The sequence below is a fragment of the Carica papaya genome, chromosome 1 (genome assembly GCF_054855325.1).
Source record: "Carica papaya isolate Zhongbai chromosome 1, ASM5485532v1, whole genome shotgun sequence".
Taxonomy (NCBI): Eukaryota; Viridiplantae; Streptophyta; class Magnoliopsida; order Brassicales; family Caricaceae; genus Carica; species Carica papaya.
In genome coordinates, this window is record NC_142309.1 from 14,267,133 (window position 1) to 14,291,302 (window position 24,170).

The following is a 24,170-nucleotide window of genomic DNA, read 5'->3' on the forward strand; positions in this document are numbered from 1 at the left end:
TATACTCATTCTCCTTCTCTCCCCCCTCCCATCATTTCTTTCCGTGTGCGTTCACAATGCACCTCTCTTTCTCGTTCTGATATCGATTAAAATGCCCCAGCTTCTTGACTCACCATTGCGAATGAACCAGCGGTTCATAATTCCATTCGCGCGTAACGTCGAACGACCCATCCGAAAAAAAATTGGTGCAACACGAGGACTCCCTAAGAGGTCACCCATTCGAGTACTGCTCTCGCCCAAGCACACTTAACTATGGAGTTCTGATGGGATCCGGTGCATTAGTGCTGGTATGATCGTACCTGTTTCATTTTGCGCTACGAAAAAATACACTCATTCTACTTTCTTCCCCATCCCGTCATTTGTTTCCTGGTGCGTTCATGCTTCACCTCTCCTTCTCGTTCTAATATTAGTAAAAATGTCCCTGCGTCTTGACTCACATTTGCGTATAAACCAGCGGACCATAGTTCCAGTCGCACGTAACGTTGAACGACCGTTCTGAAAAAGAAATGGGTGCAACACGAGAACTTTCTAGGAGGTAACCCATCCTTGTACTACTTTCGCCAAAGCACACTTAACTGCGGAGTTCTGATGGGATCCGATGCATTTGTGCTAGTATGATCGCACCTGTTTCATTTCGTGCTGAAAATACATACACTCCTTCTCCTTCCCTCCCGCGTCCGATCATTTTTTTCCGTGTGCGTTCAAACTGCACCTCTCCTTCTCATTCTAATATCGATTAAAATGCTCCTACTTCTTAACTCACATTTGTGTATGAACCAGCGGACCATAGTTCCAATCGCGCGTAACGTCGAACGACCCGTCTGAAAAAAAATTGGTGCGACACGAGGACTTCCCAAGAGGTCACCCATCCGAGTACTACTCTCACACAAGCAAACTTAACTGCGAAGTTCTGATGGGATCTGGTGCATTAGTGCTGGTATGATCGCACCTGTTTAATTGCACGCTGCAAATACATACACTCCTTGCCCTTTCTTCCCCCTCCCGTCATTTGTTTCCTGGTGCGTCCAAACTTCACCTCCCGTTCTCGTTCTAATATCAATTAAAATGTCATTGCATCTTGACTCACATTTGCGTATAAACCAGGGGACCATAGTTCCAGTCGCGCGTAAAGTCGAACGACCCATCTAAAAAAAAAAGGGTGCAACACGAGAACTTCCCAGGAGGTAACCCATACTTGTACTACTTTCGCCAAAGCACACTTAACTGCGGAGTTCTGATGGGATCCGGTGCATTTGTGCTGGTATGATCGCACCTGTTTCATTTCGTGCTGAAAATACTTACACTCCTTCTCCTTCTCTCCCCCCTCCCATCATTAGTTTCCTTGTGTGTTCACACTGAATCTCTCCTTCTCTTTCTAATATCGATTAAAATGCCCCTGTTTCTTGACTCACCTTTGCGAATGAACCTGCGGTTCATAATTCCATTCGCGTATAATGTCGAACGACCAATCCGAAAAAAATGTTGGTGCAACACGAGGACTCCCTAGGAGGTCACCCATCCGAGTAATACTCTTGCCCAAGCACACTTAACTGCGGAGTTCTGATGGGATCCGGTGCATTAGTGCTGGTATGATCGCACCTATTTCATTTCGCACTGTAAATAAATACACTCCTTCTCCTTTCTTACCCCTCTCGTCATTTGTTTCCTAGTGCGTTCACGCTTCACCTCTCCATCTCGTTCTAATATCAGTAAAAATGCCCTTGCGTCTTGACTCACGTTTGCGTATAAACCAGCGGACCATAGTTCCAGTCGTGCGTAACGTCGAACGACCCATCTGAAAAAGAAATGGGTGCAACACCAAAACTTCCAAGGAGGTAACCCATCCTTGTACTACTTTCGCTAAAGCAAACTTAACTGCGGAGTACTGATGGGATCCGGTGCATTTGTGCTGGTATGATCGCACCTGTTTCATTTTGTGCTGAAAATATATACACTCATTCTCCTTCCCTCCCCCCTCCCATCATTTGTTTCCTTGTGCGTTCACACTACACCTCTCCTTCTCGTTCTAATATCGATTAAAATGTCCCTTCTTCTTGACTCATATTTGCGTATAAACCAGCTGCCCTTAGTTCCAGTCGCGTATAATGTCGAATGACCCGTCTGAAAAAAAATTGGTACGAAACGAGGACTTCCCAGGAGGTCACCCATCTAAGAACTGCTCTCGCCCAAGCACAATTAACTGCGGAGTTCTGATGATATCCGGTGCATTAGTGCTGGTATGATCGCACCTATTTAATTTCGCGCTGCAAATACATACACTTCTTCTTCTTTCTTCCCCCTCCCATCATTTGTTTCCTTGTGCGTGCGCACTGCAACTCTCGTTCTCGTTCTAATATCAAATAAAATGTCACGGCGCCGTGACTCACATTTGCGAATAAACCTGCAGATTATAATTCTAGTCGCTCGTAACGTTGAAAGAATCATCTGTAAAAAAATGGGTGCAATACGAGGACTCTCCAATAAAATGGGTGAAATATAAGGACTTCGCAGGAGGTCACCCAACCCACTACTACTCTCGCCCAAGCACCCTTAACTTACGAAGTTGTGATAGAATCCGTTGCGTTAGTGCTGGTATAATCGCTCATGTTTCATTCTGCGCTGCAAATATATACACTCTTTCTCCTTCCATCCCCCCTCCCGTCATTTGTTTCCTTGTGCGTGCACACTACATCTCTCCTTCTCGTTCTAATATCAAGTAAAATGCCCTGGTACCGTGACTCACCTTTACGAATGAACCAGCGGTTCATAATTCCATTCGCGCGTAACGTCGAACGACCCATCCGAAAAAAAATGGGTGCAACACGAGGACTTCCCAGGAGTACACCCATCCGAGTACTACTCTCGCCCAAGCAAACTGAACTACGGAGTTCTTATGGGATCCGGTGCGTTAGTGCTGGCAAGATCGCACCTATTTCATTTCGCGCTACAAACACATACACTCCTCCTTTCTTTCCTCTCCTGTCATTTATTTCCTTGTGCGTGCGCACTGCACCTCCCGTTCTCGTTCTAATATCAAGTAAAATGCTACGGCACCGTGACTCACATTTGTGAATAAACCTGCGGACTATAATTCAAGTCGCGCGTAACGTCCAAAGAATCATCTGTAAAAAAAATGGGTGCAACACGAGGACTTCCCAAGAAACTGGGCGAAATATAAGGACTTCGCAGGAGGTCACCCATCCTAGTACTACTCTCGCCCAAGCACCCTTAACTTGCGGAGTTCTGATAGAATCCGTTGCATTAGTGCTGGTATGATCGCTCATTTTTCATTCTGCGCTGGAAATACATACACTCTTTCTCCTTCCATCCCCCCTCCCGTCATTTGTTTCCTTGTGCGTGCACACTGCATCTCTCATTCTCGTTCTAATTTCAAGTAAAATGCCCCGGTACCGTGACTCACCTTTGCGAATGAACCAGCGGTTCAGAATTCCATTCGCACGTAACGTCGAACGACCCATCCGAAAAAAAATAGTTGCGACACAAGGACTTCCCAGTAGGTCACCCACTCGAGTATTACTTTCGCCCAAGCACACTTAACTACGGAGTTCTGAAGGGATCCGGTGCATTAGTGCTGGTATGATCGCACCTGTTTCATTTCGCGCTGCAAATAAATACACTCCTTCTCCTTTCTTCCCCCTCCCGTCATTTATTTCCTTGAGCGTGCGCACTGCACCTCCCGTTCTCGTTCTAATATCAAGCAAAATGCCACGGTGTCATGACTCACATTTGCGAATAAACCTGCGGACCATGATTCAAGTCGCGCGTAACGTCAAAAGAATCATCTGCAAAAAAATGGGCGCAACACGAGGACTACAGAAGAAAATGGGTGAAATATGACGAATTCCCATAAAGTCCCTCATCCGAGTTCTACTCTCACCTAAGCACACTTAACTGCGGAGTTCTGATGGGATCCGGTGCATTAGTGCTGGTATGATCGCACCTGTTTAATTTCGCGCTGCAAATACATATACTCCTTCTTCTTTCTTCCCCCTCCCGTCATTTGTTTCCTTGTGCGTGCGCACTGCAACTCTCGTTCTCGTTCTAATATCAAATAAAATGCCACGGCGCTGTGACTCACATTTGCGAATAAACCTGCAGATTATAATTCTAGTCTCGCATAACGTTGAAAGAATCATCTGTAAAAAAATGGGTGCAATACGAGGACTCTCCAATAAAATGGGTGAAATATAAGGACTTCGCAGGAGGTCACCCAACCCACTACTACTCTCGCCCAAGCACCCTTAACTTGCGGAGTTGTGATAGAATCCGTTGTGTTAGTGCTGGTATAATCGCTCATGTTTCATTCTGCGCTGCAAATACATACACTCTTTCTCCTTCCATCCCCCCTCCCGTCATTTGTTTCCTTGTGCGTGCACACTGCATCTCTCCTTCTCGTTCTAATATCAAGTAAAATGCCCTGGTACCGTGACTCACCTTTGCGAATGAACCAGCGGTTCATAATTCCATTCGCGCGTAACGTCGAACGACCCATCCGAAAAAAAATGGGTGCAACACGAGGACTTCCCAGGAGTACACCCATCCGAGTACTACTCTCGCCCAAGCAAACTTAACTATGGAGTTCTTATGGGATCCGGTGCGTTAGTGCTGGCAAGATCGCACCTATTTCATTTCGCGGTACAAACACATACAATCCTCCTTTCTTTCATCTCCTGTCATTTATTTCCTTGTGCGTGCGCACTGCACCTCCCGTTCTCGTTCTAATATCAAGTAAAATGCTACGGCACTGTGACTCACATTTGTGAATAAACCTGCGGACTATAATTCAAGTCGCGCGTAACGTCCAAAGAATCATTTGCAAAAAAATGGGTGCAACACGAGGACTTCCCAAGAAACTGGGCGAAATATAAGGACTTCGCAGGAGGTCACCCATCCTAGTACTACTCTCGCCCAAGCACCCTTAATTTGCGGAGTTCTGATAGAATCCGTTGCATTAGTGCTGGTATGATCGCTCATTTTTCATTCTACGCTTGAAATACATACACTCTTTCTCCTTCTATCCCCCCTCCCGTCATTTGTTTCCTTGTGCGTGCACACTGCATCTCTCCTTCTCGTTCTAATTTCAAGTAAAATGCCCCGGTACCGTGACTCACCTTTGCGAATGAACCAGCGGTTCAGAATTCCATTCTCACGTAACGTCGAACGACCCATCCGAAAAAAATAGTTGCAACACGAGGACTTCCCAGTAGGTCACCCACTCGAGTACTACTTTTGCCCAAGCACACTTAACTGCGAAGTTCTGAAGGGATCCGGTGCATTAGTGCTGGTATGATCGCACCTGTTTCATTTCGCGCTGCAAATAAATGCACTCCTTCTCCTTTCTTCCCGCTCCCGTCATTTGTTTCCTTGTGCGTGCGCACTGCACCTCCCGTTCTCGTTCTAATGTCAAGCAAAATGCCACGGTGCCATGACTCACATTTGCGAATAAACCTGCGGACCATAATTCAAGTCGCGCGTAACGTCAAAAGAATCATCTGCAAAAAAATGGGCGCAACACGAGGACTACCCAAGAAAACGGGTGAAATATGACGAATTCCCATAAAGTCCCCCATCCGAGTTCTACTCTCACCCAAGAACACTTAACTGCGGAGTTCTGATGGGATCCGGTGCATTAGTGCTGGTATGATCGCACCTGTTTAATTTCGCGCTGCAAATACATACACTCTTTCTCATTTCTTCCCCCTCCCTTCATTTGTTTCCTTGTGCGTGCGCACTGCACCTCCCGTTCTGGTTCAAATATCAAGTACAATGTCACGGCGACGTGACTCACATTTGCGAATAAACCTGCGGACCATAATTCAAGTCGCGCGTAACATCTAGAGAATCATCTGCAAAAAAATAGGTGCAACACGAGTACTTCCCAAGAAAATGGGTGAAATATAAGAACTTTGCAGGAGGTCACCCATCCTACAACTACTCTCGCCCAAGCACCCTTAACTTGCGGAGTTCTGATAGAATCCGTTGCATTAGTGCTGGTATGATCCCTTATATTTCATTCTACGCTGCAAATACATACACTCTTTCTCTTTCCATCCCCCCTCCTGTCATTTGTTTCCTTGTGCGTGCACTCTGCATCTCTCATTCTCGTTCTAATATCAAGTAAAATGCCTCGGCACCGTAACTCACCTTTGCGAATGAACCAACGGTTCATAATTTCATTCGCGCGTAACGTCGAACGATCCATCCAAAAAAAAAATGGGTGCAACACAAGGACATCCCAGGAGGTCACCCATCCGAGTACTACTCTCGCCCAAGCACACTTAACTGCTGAGTTCTGATGGGATACGGTGCATTAGTGCTGGTATGACCGCACCTGTTTAATTTCGCGCTGCAAATACATACACTCCTTCTTCTTTCTTCCCCCTCCCATCATTTGTTTCCTTGTGCGTGCGCACTGCACCTCCCGTTCTCGTTCTAATATAAAGTAAAATGCCACGGTGCCGTGACTCACATTTACGAATAAACCTACCGACCATAATTCAAGTCGCGCGTAACGTCGAAAGAATCATCTACAAAAAAATTGGTGCAACACGAGGACTTCCAAAGAAAATGGGTGAAATATAAGGACTTCGAAGGAGGTGACCCATCCTACTACTACTCTCGCCCAAGTACCCTTAACTTGCGGAGTTCTGATAGAATCCGTTGCATTAGTGCTGGTATGATCGCTCATGTTTTATTTTGCGCTGCAAATACATACACTCTTTCTCCTTCCATCCCCCCTCCCGTCATTTGTTTCCTTGTGCGTGCACTCTGCATCTCTCCTTCTCGGTTAAATATCAAGTAAAATGCCCCGACACCATGACTTACCTTTGCAAATGAACCAGGAGTTCATAATTTCATTCGCGCGTAACGTCGAACGACCCATCCGAAAAAAAATGGGTGCAGCACGAGGACTTCCCAGGAGGTCACCCATCCGAGTACTACTCTCACTCAAGCACACTTAACTGCAGAGTTCTAATGGGATCCGGTGCATTAGTGCTGGTATGATCGCACCTATTTATTTTTGCGCTGCAAATACATATACTCCTTCTCATTTCTTCCTCCTCCCGTCATTTGTTTCCTGGTGCATCCACATTTCACCTCTTCTTCTCGTTCCAATATCAATTTAAAATGCCCTTGCGTCTTGACTCACATTTGCACATAAACCAGCGGACCATAGTTCTAGTCACGCGTAACATCGAACGACCTATCTAAAAAAAAATTGGGTGCAACACGAGAACTTCCTAGGAGGTAACCCATCCTTGTACTACTTTCGCCAAAGCACACTTAACTACGGAGTTCTGATGGGATCCGGTGCATTTGTGCTGGTTTGATCGCACCTGTTTCAGTTTGTGCTGAAAATACATAGACTCCTTCTCTTTCCCTCCCCCCAACCATCATTTATTTCCTTGTGCGTTCACACTACACCTCTCCTTCTCGTTCTAATATCGATTAAAATGCCCCTGATTCTTGACCCACATTTGCGTATAAACCAGCGGACCATAGTTCCAGTCGCGCGTAACGTCGATCGACCTGTTTGAAAAAAAATTGGTGCGACACGAGAACTTCCCAGTAGGTCACCCATACAAGTACTACTCTCGCCCAAGCACACTTAACTGCAGAGTTCTGAATGGATCCAGTGCATTAGCGCTGATATGATCGCACCTATTTAATTTCGCGCTGCAAATACATACACTCCTTCTCCTTTCTTCCCCCTCCCGTCATTTGTTTCCTTGTGCGTGCGCACAGCACCTCCCGTTCTCGTTCAAATATCAAGTAAAATGCCCCTGCGTCTTGACTCACATTTACGTATAAACCAGCGGACCATAGTTCCAGTCGCGCGTAACATCGAACGACCCATCTAAAAAAAAAATGGGTACAACGCGAGAACTTCCCAGGAGGTAACCCATCCTTGTACTACTTTCGCCAAAGCACACTTAACTGCGGAGTTCTGTTGGGATCCAGTGCATTTGTGCTGGTATTATCGCACCTGTTTTATTTCGTGCTAAAAATACATACACTCCTTTTCCTTTCCTCCCCCCTCCCATTATTTGTTTCCTTGTGCGTTCACACTGCACCTCTCCTTCTCGTTCTAATATCGATTAAAATGCCCCTGCGTCTTGACTCACATTTGCGTATAAACCAGCGGACCATAGTTCCAGTCGCGCGTAACATCGAACGACCCATTTAAAAAAAAAATGGGTGCAACGCGAGAACTTCCCAGGAGGTAATCCATCCTTGTACTACTTTCGCCAAAGCACACTTAACTGCGGAGTACTGATGGGATCCGGTGCATTTGTGCTGGTATGATCGCACCTGTTTTATTTCGTGCTGAAAATACATACACTCCTTCTCCTTCCCTCCCCCTCCCTTCATTTATTTCCTTGTGCGTTCACACTGTACCTCTCTCTCTCGTTCTAATATCGATTAAAATGCACGTGCTTCTTGACAAACATTTGCATATAAACCAGCTGACCATAATTCCAATCGCGCGTAATATCGAACGACCTGTCTGAAAAAAAATTGGTGCGACACGAGGACTTCCTAAGAGGTCACCCATCCGATTACTACTCTCGCCCAAGCACACTTAACTGCGGAGTTCTGATGGGATCCGGTTCATTAGTGCTGGTATGATTGCACCTGTTTAATTTCCCGTTGCAAATACATACACTCCTTCAACTTTCTTCCCCCGCTGGTTATTTGTTTCCTTGTGCGTGCGCACTGCACCTCCCGTTCTCATTCAAATATAAAGTAAAATGCCACGGCGCCATGACTCACATTTGCGAATAAACCTGCGGACCATAATCAAAGTCGCGCGTAACGTCGAAAGAATCATCAGCATAAAAAATAGGTGCAACACGTGGACTTCCGAAGAAAATGGGTGAAATATAAGGACTTCGCAAGAGGTCACCCATCCTAGTACTACTCTCGCCCAAGCACCCTTAACTTGCGGAGTTCTGATAGAATCCGTTGCATTAGTTCTGGTATGATCGCTCATGTTTCATTCTGCGCTGCAAATACATACACTCTTTCTCCTTCAATCCCCCCCTCCCGTCATTTGTTTCCTTGTGCGTGCACTCTGCATCTCTCCTTCTCGTTCTAATATCAAGTAAAATGCCCCGGCACCGTGACTCACCTTTGCGAATGAACCCGGAGATCATAATTCCATTCTCTCGTAACTTCGAACCACCCATCTGAGTACTTCTCTCGCCCAAACACACTTAACTGCAGACTTCTGATGGGATTCGGAGCATTAATGCTGGTATGATCGCACCTGTTTTATTTCGCACTGCAAATACATACACTCCTTCTCCTCTCTTCCCCCTCCCGTCATTTGTTTCCTGGTGCGTTCACACTTCACCTCTTCTTCTCGTTCTAATATCAATTAAAATGCCCCTGCCTCTTGACTCACATTTGCGTATAAACCAGCAGACCATAATTCCAGTCGCGCGTAACGTCGAACGACCCATCTGAAAAAAAAAATGGGTACAACACGAGAACTTCCCAGGAGGTAACCCATCCTTATACTACTTTCGTCAAAAAACACTTAATTGCAGAGTTCTGATGGGATCCGGTGCATTTGTGCTGGTATGATCGCACCTGTTTCATTTGGTGCTGAAAATACATACACTCCTTCTCCTTCCCTCCCGCCTCCCATCATTTGTTTCCTTGTCCGTTCACATTGCACCTCTCTTTCTCATTCTAATATCGATTAAAATGCCCCTGCTTCTTGACTCACATTTGCTTATAAAAAAGCGGACCATAGTTCCAATAGCGCGTAACGTCGAACGACCTGTTTGAAAAAAAATTGGTGCGACACGAAGAATTCCTAGGAGGTCCCCCATCTATCTGAGTACTACTCTCGCCCAAGCACACTTAACTGCGTAGTTCTGATGGGATCCAATGCGTTGGTGCTGGCATTATCGCAACTATTTAATTTCGCGCTGCAAATACATACACTCCTTCTCCTTTCTTCCCCCTCCCGTCATTTGTTTCCTTGTGCTTGCGCACTGCACCTCCCGTTCTCGTTCAAATATCAAGTAAAATACTACAGCGCCGTGACTCACATTTGTTAATAAACCTACGGACGATAATTCAAGTCGCGCGTAGCGTCGAAAGAATCATTTGCAAAAAAATGGGTGCAACACGAGGACTTCCCAAAAAAATGGGTGCAACACGAGGACTTCCCAAAAAAATGGGTGAAATATAAGGACTTCGCAGGAGGTCACCCATCCTAGTACTACTCTCGCCCAAGCACCCTTAACTGCGGAGTTCTGATAGAATCCGTTGCATTAGTGCTGGTATGATCGCTCATATTTCATTCTGAGCTGTAAATACATACACTCTTTCTCGTTCCATCCCCCCTTCCGTCATTTATTTCCTTGTGCGTGCACTCTGCATCTCTCCTTCTCGTTCTAATATAAAGTAAAATGCCCCGGCACCGTGACTCACCTCTGTGAATGAACAAGCGGTTCATAATTCCTTTCGCGCGTAATGTCGAACGACCCCTCCGAAAAAATACGGGTGCAACACGAGGACATCCCAGGAGGTCACCCATCCGAGTCGTACTCTTGCCCAAGCACACTTAAGTGTAGAGTTCTGATGGGATCCGGTACATTAGTGCTGGTATGATCGCACCTGTTTAATTTCGCGCTGCAAATACATACACTACTTGTCCTTTCTTCCCCCTCCCGTCATTTGTTTCCTAGTACGTTCGCACTTCACCTCGCCTTCTCGTTCTAATATCAATTAAAATGTCCATGCGTCTTGACTCACATTTGCGTATAAACCAGCGGACCATAGTTCAAGTCGCGAGTAACATCGAATGACCCATCTGTAAAAATAAACGGGTGCAACACGAGAACTTCCCAGGAGGTAACCCATCCTTGTACTACTTTCACCAAAGCACACTTAACTGTGGAGTTCTGATAGGATCCGGTGCATTTGTGCTTCTATGATCGCACCTGTTTCATTTGGTGCTGAAAACACATACACTCCTTCTCCTTCCCTCCCCCCTCCCATCATTTGTTTCCTTGTGTGTTGACACTGCACCTCTCCTTCTCGTTCTAATATCGATTAAAATGCCCCTGCTTCTTGACTCACATTTGCGTATTAACCAGCGGACCATAGTTTTAGTCGCGCGTAACGTCGAACGACCCATCTGAAAAAAAATTTGTGTGACACGAGGACTTCCTAGGAGGTCACCCATACGAGTACTACTCTCGCCCAAGCACACTTAACTGCGGAGTTCTGATGGGAACCAGTGCGTTAGCACTGGTATGATCACATCTGTTTAATTTCGCGCTACAAATACATACACACCTTCTCCTTTCTTCCCCCTCCCGTCATTTGTTTCCTTGTGCGTGCGCACTGCACCTCCCGTTCTCGTTCAAATATCAACTAAAATGCCACGGCGCCGTGATTCAGATTTGCGAATAAACCTGCGGGCCATAATTAAAGTCACGCATAACGTCGAAAGAATCATTTGCAAAAAATTGGGTGCAAATCGAGGACTTCCCAAGAAAATTGGTGAAATATAAGGACTTCGCAGGAGGTCACCCATCTTAGTACTACTCTCGCCCAAGCACCCTTAACTTGCGGAGTTCTGATAGAATCCGTTGCATTACTTCTGGTATGATCGCTAATGTTTCATTCTACGCTACAAATACATACACTCTTTCTTCTTCCATCCCCCCTCCCGTCATTTGTTTCCTTGTGCGTGCACTCTGCATCTCTCCTTCTCGTTCTAATATCAAGTAAAATGCCCCAGCACCGTGACTCACATTTGTAAATAAACCAGCGAATCATAATTCCATTCGCGCGTAACGTTGAACGACCCATCCGAAAAAAAATGGATGCAACACGAGGACTTCCCACGAGGACACCCATCTGAGTACTACTCTCGCCCAAGCACACTTAACTTCGCAGTTCTGATGGGAGCCGGTGCATTAGTGCTGGTATGATCGCACCTGTTTCACTTCGCGCTGCAAATACATACACTGCTTCTCCTTTCTTCCCCCTCCCGTCATTTGTTTCCTGGTGCGTTCACACTTCATCTCTCCTTCTAGTTCTAATATCAATTAAAATGCCCCTGTGTGTTGACTCACATTTGCGTATAAACCAGCGCTCCATAGTTCTAGTCGCGCATAACATCGAATGACCCATCTGAAAAAAAAATGGGTGCAACACGAGAACTTCCCAGGAGGTAACCCATCCTTGTACTACTTTCACCAAAGCACACTTAACTGCAGAGTTCTGATGGAGTCTGGTGCATTTGTGCTGGTATGTTCGCACCTGTTTCATTTGGTGCTGAAAATAAATACACTCCTTCTCCTTCCCTCCCCCCTCCCATCATTTGTTTCCTTGTGTGTTCAAACTGCACCTCTCCTTCTTGTTCTAATATCTATTAAAATGCCCCTGCTTCTTGACTCACATTTGCATTTAAACCAGCAGACCAAAATTCCAGTCGCGCGTAACGTCGAACGAACCATCTAAAAAAAAATTTGTGTGACACGAGGACTTCCCAAGATCCGGTGCATTAGTGCTGGTATGATCGAACCTATTTAATTTTGCGCTGCAAATAGATACACTCCTTCGCCTTTCTTCCCCCTCCCGTCATTTGTTTCATTGTGCGTCCGTACTGCACCACTTGTTCTCGTTCAAATATCGAGTAAAATGCCACGGCGCCGTGACTCACATTTGCGAATAAACATGCGGACTATAATTCAAGTCGCCCGTAACGTCGAAAGAATCATCTGCAAAAAAATGGGTGAAATATAAGGACTTCGCAGGAGGTCACCCATCCTAGTACTACTCTCGCCCAAGCACCCTTAACTGCGGAGTTCTGATAGAATTCGTTGCATTAGTGCTAGTATGATCTCTCATGTTTCATTCTGCGCTGCAAATACATACACTCTTTCTCTTTCCATCCCCCCTCTCGTCATTTGTTTCCTGGTGCATTCACACTTCACCTCTCCTTCTCGTTCTAATATCAAGTAAAATGCCTTTGCGTCTTGACTCACATTTGCGTATAAACCAGCGGACCATAGTTCCAGTCGTGCGTGACGTCGAACGACCTATCTGAAAAAAAAATGGGTGCAACACGAGAACTACCCAAGAGATAATCCATCATTGTACTACTTTCGCCAAAGCACATTTAACTGCGGAGTTCTAAAAGTATCCGGTGCATTTATGCTGGTATAATCGCACATGTTTCATTTCACGCTACAAATACATACACTCCTTCTCCTTTCTTCCCCATCCCGTCATTTGTTTCCTGGTGCGTTCACACTTCACCTCTCCTTCTCCTTCTAATATCAATTAAAATACCCCTGCGTCTTGAATCACATTTGCGTATAAACTAGCAGACCATAGTTCCAATCGCGCGTAACGTCGGACGACCCATCTGAAAAAAAAAATGGGTGCAACATGAGAACTTCCAATGAGGTAGCCCATCCTTATACTACTTTCGCCAAAGCACACTTAACTGCGGAGTTCTCATGGGATCCGGTGCATTTGTGCTGGTATGATCGCACCTGTTTCATTTCGTGCTGAAAATACATACACTCCTTCTCCTTCCCTCCCCCCTCCCATCATTTGTTTCCTTGTGCGTTCACACTGCACCTCTCCTTCTCATTCTAATATCGATAAAAATGCCCCTGCTTCTAGACTCACATTTGCGTATAAAGCAGCGGACTATAGTTCCAGTCGCGCATAATGTCGAACGACCCTTCTGAAAAAAAATTGGTGCAACACGAGGATTTCCCAGGAGGTCACCCATTCGAGTAATACTCTCGCCTAAGCACACTTAACTGCAGAGTTCTGATGGGATCCGGTGCATTAATGCTGGTATGATCGCACCTATTTAATTTTGCGCTGCAAATACATAAACTCCTTCTCCTTTCTTCCCCCTCCCGTCATTTGTTTCTTTGTGCGTGCGCACTGCACCTCCCGTTCTCGCTATAATATCGAGTAAAATGCCACGGCGCCGTGACTCACACTTGCGAATGAACTTGCAGACCATAATTCAAGTCGCGCGTAACGTCGAAAGAATCATCAGCAAAAAAATGGGTGCAACAGGAGGACATCGCAAGAAAATGGGTGAAATATAAGGACTTCGCAGGAGCTCACCCATCCAAGTACTACTCTCACCCAAGCAGCCATAACTTCCGGAGTTTTGATAGAATCCGTTGCATTAGTTCTGGTATGATCGCTCATGTTTCATTATGTGCTGCAAATACATACACTCTTTCTCCCTCCATCCCCCCTCCCGTCATTTGTCTCCTTGTGCGTGCACTCTGCATCTCTCCTTCTCATTCTAATATCAAGTAAAATGCCACGGCGCCGTGACTCACACTTGCGAATAAACCTACAGACCATAATTCAAGTCGCGCGTAACGTCGAAAGAATCATCAGCAAAAAAATGGGTGCAACAGGAGGACTTCCTAAGAAAATGGGTGAAATATAAGGACTTCGCAAGAGCTCACCCATCCAAGTACTACTCTCACCCAAGCAGCCATAACTTCCGGAGTTTTGATAGAATCCGTTGCATTAGTGCTGGTATGATCGCTCATGTTTCATTATGTGCTGCAAATACATACACTCTTTCTCCCTCCATCCTCCCTTCCGTCATTTGTCTCCTTGTGCGTGCACTCTGCATCTCTCCTTCTCGTTCTAATATCAAGTAAAATGCCCCGGCACCGTGACTCATTTTTGCGAATGAACCAGCGGTTCATAATTCCATTCCCGTGAAACGTCGAACGACCCATCCGAAAAAAATGAACACAAGGACTTCCCAGGAGGTCACCCATTCGAGAACTACTCTTGCCCAAGCACACTTAACTGCAGAGCTCTGATGGGATACGGTGCATTAGTGCTGGTATGATCGCAACTGTTTCATTTTGTGCTGCTAATACATACACTCCTTCTCCTTTCTTCCCCCTCCCGTCATTTGTTTCATGGTGCATTCACACTTCACCTCTCCTTCTCGTTCTAATATCGATTAAAATGCCCCTGTTTCTTGACTCACATTTGTGTATAAACTAGCGGACAATAGTTCCAGTCGCGCGTAACGTCGAACGACCCATCTGAAAAAAAATTAGTGCGACACGAGGACTTCCTAGGAGGTCACCCATCCGAGTACTACTCTCAACCAAGCACACTTAACTGCGGAGTTCTGATGGGATCCGGTGCATTAGTGCTGGTATGATTGAACCTATTTAATTTCGTGCTGCAAATACATACACTCCTTCTCCTTTCTTCCCCCTCCTGTCATTTGTTTCCTTGTGTGTGCGTACTGCACCTCCCCTTCTCCTTAATATATGAAGTAAAATTCCACGGCGCCGTGACTCACATTTGCGAATAAACCTACGGACCATAATTCAAGTCGCGCGTAACGTCGAAAGAATCATCTGCAAAAAAATGGGTTCAACACGAGGACTTCCCAAGAAAATGGGTGAAATATAAGGACTTTGCAAGAGGTCACCCATACTAGTACTACTCTCGCCCAAGCACCCTTAACTGCGGAGTTCTGATAGAATCCGTTGCATTAGTGCTGGTATGATCGCTCATGTTTCATTTTGCCCTGCAAATACACACACTCTTTCTCCTTTCATCCCCCCTCCCGTCATTTGTTTCCTTGTGCTAGCACTCTGCATCTCTCTTTCTCGTTCTAATATAAAGTAAAATGCCCCAGCACCGTGACTCACCTCTGTGAATGAAATAGCGGATCATAATTCCTTTCGCGCGTAACGTCGAACGACCCCTCCGAAAATATACGGGTGCAACACGAGGACATCCCAGGAGGTCACCCATCCGAGTACTACTCTTGCCCAAGGACACTTAAGTGTGGAGTGCTGATGGGATCCGGTGCATTAGTGCTGGTATGATCGCACCTGTTTAATTTCGCGCTGCAAATACATACACTCCTTGTCCTTTCTTCCCCCTCCCGTCATTTGTTTCCTGGTGCGTTCGCACTTCACCTCTCCTTCTCCTTCTAATATCAATTAAAATGCCCCTGCGTCTTGACTCACATTTGCGTATAAACCAGCGGACCATAGTTCCAGTCGTGCGTAACGTCGAACGGCCCATTTGAAAAAAAAAATGGGTGCAACACGAGAAATTCCATGGAGGTAACCCATCCTTGTACTACTTTCACCAAAGCACACTTAATTATGGAGTACTGATGGGATCCGGTGCATTTATGCTCGTATGATCGCACCTGTTTTATTTTGCGCTGAAAATACGTACACTATTTCTCCTTCCCTCACCCTTCCCATCATTTGTTTCCTTGTGCGTTCACCCTGCACCTCTCATTCTCGTTCTAATATCGATTAAAATGCATCTGCTTCTTGACTCACATTTGTGTATAAACCAGCGGACCATAGCTCCAATCGCGCGTAACGTCGAACGACCCGTCTGAAAAAAATTGGTGCGACACGAGGACTTCCCAGGACGTCACCCATCCGAGTACTACTCTCACCCAAGCACACATAACTACATAGTTTCTTATGGGATCTAGTGCATTAGTGCTGGTATGATCGCATCTGTTTAATTTCGCGCTGCAAATACATACACTCCATCTCCTTTCTTCCCCCCCCGTCATTTGTTTCCTTGTGCGTGCACACTGCACCTCCCGTTCTAGTTCTAATATCAAGTAAAATGCCACGACGCCGTGACTTACATTTGCAAATAAACCTGCGGATCACAATTCAAGTCGCGCGTAACATCGAAAGAATCATCTGCAAAAAAATGGGTGCAACACGAGGACTTCCAAGTATAATGGGTGAAATATAAGGACTTCGCAGGAGGTCATCCATCCTAGTAATACCCTCGCCCAAGCACCCTTAACTGCAGAGTTCTGATAGAATCCGTTGCATTAGTGCTGGTATGATCGCTCATGTTTCATTCGGCGTTGCAAATACATACACTCTTTCTCCTTCCATCCCCGCTCCTGTCATTTGTTTCCTTGTGCGTGCACCCTGCATCTCTTCTTCTCGTTCTAATATCAAGTAAAATGCCCCGGTACAGTGACTCACCTTTGCAAATGAACCAACGGTTCATAATTCCTTTCGCGCGTAACGTAGAACGACCAATCCGAAAAAAAATGGGTGTAACACGAGGACTTCCCAGGAGGTCGCACATCCGAGTTATACTATCGCCCAAGAACACTTAACTGCGGAGTTCTGATGGGATACGGTGCATTAGTGCTACTATGATCGCACTTGTTTAATTTTGCGCTGCAAATACATACACTCATTCTCCTTTCTTCCCCCACCCGTCATTTTTTTCCTTGTGCGTGCGCACTGCACCTCTTGCTCTCGTTCTAATATCAAGTAAAATGCCACGGCGCCGTGACTTATATTTGTGAATAAACCTACGGACATAATTCAAGTCGCACATAACGTCGAAAGAATCATCTGAAAAAAAATGAGTGCAACACGAGGACTTCCCAAGAAAATGGGTAAAATATAAGGACTTCGCAGGAGGTCACCCATCCTAGTACTACTCTCGCCCAAAAACCCTTAACTTCGGAGTTCTGATGGGATCCGGTGCATTAGTGCTGGTATGATCGCACCTGTTTAATTTCGCGCTGCAAAGAGATACACTCCTTCTCCTTTCTTCCCCCTCCCACCATTTGTTTCCTTGTGCGTGCGCACATCACCTCCCGTTCTCGTGCTAATATCAAGTAAAATGCAACGGTACCGTGTCTCACATTTGCGAATAAACATGAAGACCATAATTCATGTCGCGCATAACGTCGAAAGAATCATCTGCAAAAAAATAGGTGCAACACGAGGACTTGCTAAGAAAATGGGTGAAATATAAGGACTTCGCAGGAGGTCACCCATCCTAGTACTACTCTCGCCCAAGAACCCTTAACTTCGGAGTTCTGATGGGATCCGGTGTATTAGTGCTGGTATGATCGCACCTGTTTAACTTCGCACTGCAAATAGATACACTCCTTCTCCTTTCTTCCCCCTCCCATCATTTGTTTCCTTGTGCGTGCGCACTGCACCTCCCGTTCTCGTGCTAATATCAAGTAAAATGCCACGGTACCGTGTCTCACATTTGCGAATAAACCTGAAGACCATAATTCATGTCGTGCGTAACGTCGAAAGAATCGTCTATAAAAAAATGGGTGCAACACGAGGACTTCCCAAGAAAATGGGTGAAATATAAGGACTTCGCAGGAGGTCACCCATCCTAGTACTACTCTCGTCCAAGCACCCTTAACTGCAGAGTTCTGATAGAATCCGTTGCATTAGTGCTGGTATGATAGCTCAAGTTTCATTCTGCGCTGCAAATACATACACTCTTTCTCCTTCCATCCCCCCTCGCGTCATTTGTTTCCTTGTGCGTGCACTCTGCATCTCTCATTCTCGTTCTAATATCAAGTAAAATGCCTCGGCATCGTGACTCACCTTTGCGAATAAACAAGCGGTTCATAATTCCTTTCGCGCGTAACGTCGAACAACCCATCCGAAAAAAAATGGATGCAACAGGAGGACTTCCCAGGAGGTCACCCATCCGAGTACTACTCTCGCCCAAGCAAACTTAACTGTGGAGTTCTGATGGGATCCGGTGCATTAGTGCTGGTATGATCGCACCTGTTTCATTTCGCGTTGCAAATACATACACTTTTTCTCCTTTCTTCCCCCTCTCGTCATTTGTTTCCTGGTGCGTCCACACTTCACCTCTCCCTCTCGTTCTAATATCAATTCAAATGCCCCTGCGTCTTGACTCACATTTGCGTATAATTCAGCGGACCATAGTTCTAGTCACGCGTAACGTCGAACGACCCATCTGAAAAAAAAAAATGGGTGCAACACGAGAACTTCCCAGGAGGTAACCCATCCTTGTACTACTTTCACCAAAGCACACTTAACTGCGGAGTTCTGATGGGATCCAGTGCATTTGTGCTGGTATGATCGCACCTATTTCATTTCGTGCTGAAAATACATACACTCCTTCTCATTCCCTCCCCCCTCCCATAATTTGTTTCCTTGTGCGTTCACACTGTACCTCTCCTTCTCGTTCTAATATCGATTAAAATTCCCCTGCTTCTTGACTCATATTTGCATATAAACCAGCGGACCATAGTTCCAATCGCGCGTAACGTTGAACAAATGATAACTGCCCAGGAGGTCACCCATCCGAGTACTACTATCGTCCAAGAACACTTAATGCGGAGTTCTGATGGGATCCGGTGCATTAGTGCTGGTATGATCGCACCCGTTTAATTTCGCGCTGCAAATACATACACTCATTCTCCTTTCTTCCCCCTCCCGTCATTTGTTTCCATGTGCGTGCGCATTGCACCTCCCGTTCTCGTTCAAATATCAAGTAAAATGCCACGGCGCCGTGACTCACATTTGCGAATAAACCAGCGGACCATAATTCAAGTCGCGCGTAACGTCGAAAGAATCATTTACAAAAAAATGGGTGCAACACGAGGACTTCCCAAGAAAATTGGTGAAATATAAGGACTTCGCAGGCGGTCACCCATCCTAGTACTACTCTCGCCCAAGCACCCTTAACTTGCGGAGTTCTGATAGAATCCGTTGCATTAGTGCTGGTATGATCGCTCATGTTTCATTCTGCGCTGCAAATACATACACTCTTTCTCCTTCCATCCCTCTTCCCGTCATTTGTTTCTTTGTGCGTGCACTATGCATCTCTCTTTCTCGTTCTAATATCAAGTAAAATGCCACGGCACCGTGACTCACCTTTGCGGATGAACCAACGGTTCATCATTCCATTCGAGCGTAACATCGAACGACCCATCCGAAAAAAAATAAGTGCAACACGAGGACTTCCCAGGAGGTCACCCATCCAAGTGCTACTCTCGCCCAAGCACACTTGGTGCAGAGTTCTGATAGAATCCATTGCATTAGTGCTCGTATGATCACTCATGTTTCATTCTGCGCTGCAAATACATACACTCTTTCTCTTTCCATCCCCCCTCCCGTCATTTATTTCCTTGTACGTGCACTCTGCATCTCTCTTTCTCGTTCTAATATCAAGGAAAATGCCCCGGCACCGTGACTAACCTTTTTGAATGAACCAGCGGTTCATAATTACATTCGCGCGTAACGTCGAACGACCCATCTGAAAAAGAAAATGAGTGCAACACAAGAACTTCCCAAGAAAATGGGTGAAATATAAGGACTTCGCAGGAGGTCACCCATCCTAGTACTACTTTCGCCCAAGCACCCTTAACTTGCAGAGTTCTGATAGAATCCATTGCATTAGTGCTGGTATGATTGCTCATGTTTCATTCTGCGCTGCAAATACATACACTATTTCTCCTTCCATCCCCTTTCCCGTCATTTGTTTCCTTGTGCGTGCACCCTGCATCTCTCATTCTCGTTATAATAACAAGTAAAATGCCCTGGTACCATGACTCACCTTTGCAAAAGAACCAGCGGTTCATAATAACGTCGAACGACCCATCTGAAAAAGAAAATGGGTGCAACACGAGAACTTCCGAAGAAAATGAGTGAAATATGTGGACTTCGCAAGAGGTCACCCATCCTAGTACTACTCTCGCCCAAGCACCCTTAACATGTGGAGTTCTGATAGAATCTGTTGCATTAGTGCTGGTATGATCGCTCGTGTTTCATTCTGCGCTGCAAATACATGCACTCTTTCTCCCTCCATCCCCCCTCCCGTCATTTGTTTCCTTGTGCGTGCACTCTACATCTATCCTTCTCGTTCTAATATGAAGTAAAATACCCCGGCACCGTGACTCACTTTTGCAAATGAACCAGCGATTCATAATTCCATTTGCGCGTAACGTCGATCGATCCATCCGAAAAAAAAAGGGTGCAACACGAGGACTTCCCAGGAGGCCACCCATCCGAGTACTACTCTCTCTCCCAAGCACACTTAACTGCGGAGTTCTGATGGGATCCAGTGTTACTGCTGGTATGATTGCACCTATTTCAATTCGCGCTGCAAATACATACACTCCTTCTCCTCTCTTCCCCTTCCCGTCATTTGTTTCCTGGTGCGTTCACACTTCACCTCTCTTTCACGTTCTAATATCAATTAAAATGCCCATGCGTCTTGACTCACATTTGCATATAAACCAGCGGACCATAGTTCCAGTCGCGCGTAACGTCGAACGACCCATCTGAAAAAAAAATGGGTGCAACACGAGAACTTCCCAGGAGGTAACCCATCCTTGTACTGCTTTTGCCAAAGCACATTTAACTGCGGAGTTCTGATGGGATCCGGTGCATTTGCACTGGTATGATCGTACCTGTTTCATTTCGTGCGGAAAATACATACACTCCATCTCCTTCCCTCCCCCCTCCCATAATTTGTTTCCTTGTGCGTTCACACTGCACCTCTCCTCCTCGTTCTAATATTGATTAAAATGCTCCTGCTTCTTGACTCAAATTTGCGTATAAACCAGCGGACCATAGTTCCAGTCGTGCGTAACTTCGAACGATCTGTCTGAAAAAGAATTGGTGCGACACGAGGACTTCCCAGGAGGTCACCCATCCGAGTACTACTCTCGTCCAAGCACACTTAACTACAGAGTTCTGATGGGATTTGGTGCATTAGTGCTGGTATGATCGCACCAGTTTAATTTCACACTGCAAATACATGCACTTCTTCTCCTATCTTCCCCCTCCCGTCAATTGTTTCCTTGTGCATGCGCACTGCACCTCCCGTTCTCGTTCTAATATCGATTAAAATGCCCCTGCTTCTTGACTCAAATTTGTGTATAAACCAGCGGACTAAATTTGCAGTCGCGCGTAACTTCGAACGACCCATCTTAAAAAAAATTGGTGCGACACAAGGACTTCCCAGGAGGTCACCCATCCGAGTACTATTATCGCCCAAGCACACTACTTAACTGCAGAGTTCTGATGGGATCCGGTGCATTAGTGCTGGTATGATCGCACCAGATTAATTTCGCGCTGCAAATACATACACTCCTTCTCCTTTCTTCCCCCTCCAGTCATTTGTTTCCTTATGCGTGCGCACTGCACCTCCCGTTCTCGTTCAAATATCAAGTAAAATGCCACGGCGCCGTGACTCACATTTGGGAATAAACCTGCGGACCTTAATTCAAGTCGCGCGTAACGTCGAAAGAATCATCTGTAAAAAAATGGGTGCAACACGAGGACTTCCCAAGAAAATGGGTGAAATACAATGATTTCGCAGGAGGTAACCCATCCTAGTACTACTCTTGCCCAAGCACCCTTACCTGCGGAGTTCTGATAGAATCCGTTACATTAGTGCTGGTATGATCGCTCATGTTTCATTCTGCGCTGCAAATACATACACTCATTCTCTTTCCATCCCACCTCCCGTCATTTGTTTCCTTGTGCATGCACTCTTCATCTCTCCTTCTCGTTCTAATATCAAGTAAAATGCGCTGGCACCATGACTCACCTTTGCGAAAAAACCAGCGGTTCATAATTGCATTCGCGTGCAACGTCGAACGACTCATCCGAAAAAAAATGGGTGCAACACGAGGACTTCGCAGGAGGTCACCCATCCTAGTACTACTTTCGCCCAGCACACTTAACTGCGGAGTTCTGATGGGATCCGGTGCATTAGTGCTGGTATGATCGCACCTGTTTCATTTCGCGCTGCAAATACATACACTCCTCCTTTCTTCCCCCTTCCGTCATTTGTTTTCTTGTGCGTGCGCACTGCACCTCCCGTTCTCGTTCAAATATCAAGTAAAATGCCATGGCGTCGTGACTCACATTTGCGAATAAACCTGCAGACCATAATTTAAGTTACGCGTAATGTCAAAAGAATCATTTGCAAAAAAATGGGTGTAACACGAGGACTTCTCAAGAAAATGGGAGAAATATAAGGACTTCGCAGGAGCTCACCCATCCTAGTACTACTCTCGCCCAAGCACCTTAAACTTGCAGAGTTCTGATAGAATCCGTTGCATTAGTGCTAGTATGATCTCTCATGTTTCATTTTGCGCTGCAAATACATACACTCTTTCTCCTTCCATCCCCCCTCCCGTCATTTGTTTCGTTGTGCGTACACTCTGCATATCTCCATCTCGTTCTAATATCAAGTAAAATGTCTCGGCACCATGACTCACCTTTGCGAAAAAACCAGCGGTTCATAATTGCATTCGCGTGCAACGTCGAACGACTCATCCGAAAAAAAATGGGTGCAACACGAGGACTTCGCAGGAGGTCACCCATCCTAGTACTACTCTCGCCCAGCACACTTAACTGCGGAGTTCTGATGGGATCCGGTGCATTGTGCTGGTATGATCGCACCTGTTTCATTTCGCGCTGCAAATACATACACTCCTCCTTTCTTCCCCCTTCCGTCATTTGTTTTCTTGTGCATGCGCACTGCACCTCCCGTTCTCGTTCAAATATCAAGTAAAATGCCATGGCGCCGTGACTCACATTTGCGAATAAACCTGCAGACCATAATTTAAGTTACGCGTAACGTCAAAAGAATCATTTGCAAAAAAATGGGTGTAACACGAGGACTTCTCAAGAAAATGGGAGAAATATAAGGACTTCGCAGGAGCTCACCCATCCTAGTACTACTCTCGCCCAAGCACCTTAAACTTGCAGAGTTCTGATAGAATCCGTTGCATTAGTGCTAGTATGATCGCTCATGTTTCATTTTGCGCTGCAAATACATACACTCTTTCTCCTTCCATCCCCCCTCCCGTCATTTGTTTCGTTGTGTGTGCACTCTGCATCTCTCCTTCTCGTTCTAATATCAAGTAAAATGCCTCGGCAACATGACTCACCTGTACGAAAGAACCAACGGTTCATAATTGCATTCGCGCGCAACGTCGAACGACTCATCCGAAAAAAAATGGGTGCAACACGAGGACTTCGCAGGAGGTCACCCATCCTAGTACTACTCTCGCCCAAGCTCCCTTAACTACGGAGTTCTGATGGGATCCGGTGCATTAGTGCTGGTATGATCGCACTTGTTTAATTTCGCGCTGCAAATACATACACTCCTTCTCCTTTCTTCCCCCTCCCGTCATTTGTTTCCTTGTGCTTGCGCACTGCACATCACGTTCTCGTTCAAATATCAAGTTAAATGCCATGGCGCTGTGACTCACATTTGCAAATAATTCTGCGGACTATAATTCGAGTCGTGCGTAACGTCGAAACAATCATCTACAAAAA

The 24,170-nt window shown here is 45.8% G+C and overlaps 1 non-coding gene and 41 pseudogenes across 1 annotated transcript; all 42 read right to left on the reverse strand.

Moving 5' to 3' along the window:
• Positions 1-182: 182 nt before the first annotated feature.
• On the reverse strand, positions 183-301 carry LOC148269419 (5S ribosomal RNA; annotated as a pseudogene).
• A 206-nt stretch (positions 302-507) lies between these two features.
• On the reverse strand, positions 508-626 carry LOC148269420 (5S ribosomal RNA; annotated as a pseudogene).
• Positions 627-832: 206 nt separating this feature from the next.
• LOC148269421 (5S ribosomal RNA) lies at positions 833-951 on the reverse strand (annotated as a pseudogene).
• A 205-nt stretch (positions 952-1,156) lies between these two features.
• LOC148269422 (5S ribosomal RNA) lies at positions 1,157-1,275 on the reverse strand (annotated as a pseudogene).
• Positions 1,276-1,482: 207 nt separating this feature from the next.
• On the reverse strand, positions 1,483-1,601 carry LOC148269423 (5S ribosomal RNA; annotated as a pseudogene).
• Positions 1,602-1,807: 206 nt separating this feature from the next.
• Positions 1,808-1,926, reverse strand: LOC148269424 (5S ribosomal RNA; annotated as a pseudogene).
• Positions 1,927-2,132: 206 nt separating this feature from the next.
• Positions 2,133-2,251, reverse strand: LOC148269425 (5S ribosomal RNA; annotated as a pseudogene).
• Positions 2,252-2,812: 561 nt separating this feature from the next.
• On the reverse strand, positions 2,813-2,931 carry LOC148269426 (5S ribosomal RNA; annotated as a pseudogene).
• Positions 2,932-3,490: 559 nt separating this feature from the next.
• Positions 3,491-3,609, reverse strand: LOC148269427 (5S ribosomal RNA; annotated as a pseudogene).
• Positions 3,610-4,524: 915 nt separating this feature from the next.
• On the reverse strand, positions 4,525-4,643 carry LOC148269428 (5S ribosomal RNA; annotated as a pseudogene).
• A 557-nt stretch (positions 4,644-5,200) lies between these two features.
• On the reverse strand, positions 5,201-5,319 carry LOC148269429 (5S ribosomal RNA; annotated as a pseudogene).
• Positions 5,320-5,554: 235 nt separating this feature from the next.
• Positions 5,555-5,673, reverse strand: LOC148269430 (5S ribosomal RNA; annotated as a pseudogene).
• A 562-nt stretch (positions 5,674-6,235) lies between these two features.
• LOC148269431 (5S ribosomal RNA) lies at positions 6,236-6,354 on the reverse strand (annotated as a pseudogene).
• A 561-nt stretch (positions 6,355-6,915) lies between these two features.
• On the reverse strand, positions 6,916-7,034 carry LOC148269432 (5S ribosomal RNA; annotated as a pseudogene).
• A 207-nt stretch (positions 7,035-7,241) lies between these two features.
• Positions 7,242-7,360, reverse strand: LOC148269433 (5S ribosomal RNA; annotated as a pseudogene).
• Positions 7,361-7,566: 206 nt separating this feature from the next.
• On the reverse strand, positions 7,567-7,685 carry LOC148269434 (5S ribosomal RNA; annotated as a pseudogene).
• A 206-nt stretch (positions 7,686-7,891) lies between these two features.
• Positions 7,892-8,010, reverse strand: LOC148269435 (5S ribosomal RNA; annotated as a pseudogene).
• A 207-nt stretch (positions 8,011-8,217) lies between these two features.
• Positions 8,218-8,336, reverse strand: LOC148269436 (5S ribosomal RNA; annotated as a pseudogene).
• Positions 8,337-8,541: 205 nt separating this feature from the next.
• Positions 8,542-8,660, reverse strand: LOC148269437 (5S ribosomal RNA; annotated as a pseudogene).
• A 1,552-nt stretch (positions 8,661-10,212) lies between these two features.
• LOC148269438 (5S ribosomal RNA) lies at positions 10,213-10,333 on the reverse strand (annotated as a pseudogene).
• Positions 10,334-10,539: 206 nt separating this feature from the next.
• Positions 10,540-10,658, reverse strand: LOC148269439 (5S ribosomal RNA; annotated as a pseudogene).
• Positions 10,659-10,865: 207 nt separating this feature from the next.
• On the reverse strand, positions 10,866-10,984 carry LOC148269440 (5S ribosomal RNA; annotated as a pseudogene).
• A 206-nt stretch (positions 10,985-11,190) lies between these two features.
• Positions 11,191-11,309, reverse strand: LOC148269441 (5S ribosomal RNA; annotated as a pseudogene).
• A 561-nt stretch (positions 11,310-11,870) lies between these two features.
• Positions 11,871-11,989, reverse strand: LOC148269442 (5S ribosomal RNA; annotated as a pseudogene).
• Positions 11,990-12,195: 206 nt separating this feature from the next.
• LOC148269443 (5S ribosomal RNA) lies at positions 12,196-12,314 on the reverse strand (annotated as a pseudogene).
• Positions 12,315-13,436: 1,122 nt separating this feature from the next.
• Positions 13,437-13,555, reverse strand: LOC148269444 (5S ribosomal RNA; annotated as a pseudogene).
• Positions 13,556-13,761: 206 nt separating this feature from the next.
• On the reverse strand, positions 13,762-13,880 carry LOC148269445 (5S ribosomal RNA; annotated as a pseudogene).
• Positions 13,881-14,792: 912 nt separating this feature from the next.
• LOC148269446 (5S ribosomal RNA) lies at positions 14,793-14,910 on the reverse strand (annotated as a pseudogene).
• Positions 14,911-15,115: 205 nt separating this feature from the next.
• On the reverse strand, positions 15,116-15,234 carry LOC148269447 (5S ribosomal RNA; annotated as a pseudogene).
• Positions 15,235-15,794: 560 nt separating this feature from the next.
• LOC148269448 (5S ribosomal RNA) lies at positions 15,795-15,913 on the reverse strand (annotated as a pseudogene).
• Positions 15,914-16,120: 207 nt separating this feature from the next.
• LOC148269449 (5S ribosomal RNA) lies at positions 16,121-16,239 on the reverse strand (annotated as a pseudogene).
• Positions 16,240-17,476: 1,237 nt separating this feature from the next.
• Positions 17,477-17,595, reverse strand: LOC148269450 (5S ribosomal RNA; annotated as a pseudogene).
• Positions 17,596-17,830: 235 nt separating this feature from the next.
• Positions 17,831-17,949, reverse strand: LOC148269451 (5S ribosomal RNA; annotated as a pseudogene).
• Positions 17,950-18,509: 560 nt separating this feature from the next.
• Positions 18,510-18,628, reverse strand: LOC148269452 (5S ribosomal RNA; annotated as a pseudogene).
• Positions 18,629-18,836: 208 nt separating this feature from the next.
• Positions 18,837-18,955, reverse strand: LOC148269453 (5S ribosomal RNA; annotated as a pseudogene).
• A 1,886-nt stretch (positions 18,956-20,841) lies between these two features.
• On the reverse strand, positions 20,842-20,960 carry LOC148269454 (5S ribosomal RNA; annotated as a pseudogene).
• A 206-nt stretch (positions 20,961-21,166) lies between these two features.
• On the reverse strand, positions 21,167-21,285 carry LOC148269455 (5S ribosomal RNA; annotated as a pseudogene).
• A 206-nt stretch (positions 21,286-21,491) lies between these two features.
• Positions 21,492-21,610, reverse strand: LOC148269456 (5S ribosomal RNA). Its single transcript, XR_015816368.1, has one exon. It is a non-coding gene; the product is annotated as a 5S ribosomal RNA (ribosomal RNA).
• Positions 21,611-21,815: 205 nt separating this feature from the next.
• On the reverse strand, positions 21,816-21,937 carry LOC148269457 (5S ribosomal RNA; annotated as a pseudogene).
• A 560-nt stretch (positions 21,938-22,497) lies between these two features.
• LOC148269458 (5S ribosomal RNA) lies at positions 22,498-22,615 on the reverse strand (annotated as a pseudogene).
• Positions 22,616-23,173: 558 nt separating this feature from the next.
• Positions 23,174-23,290, reverse strand: LOC148269459 (5S ribosomal RNA; annotated as a pseudogene).
• Positions 23,291-23,848: 558 nt separating this feature from the next.
• LOC148269460 (5S ribosomal RNA) lies at positions 23,849-23,967 on the reverse strand (annotated as a pseudogene).
• Between the last annotated feature and the right edge of the window lie 203 nt (positions 23,968-24,170).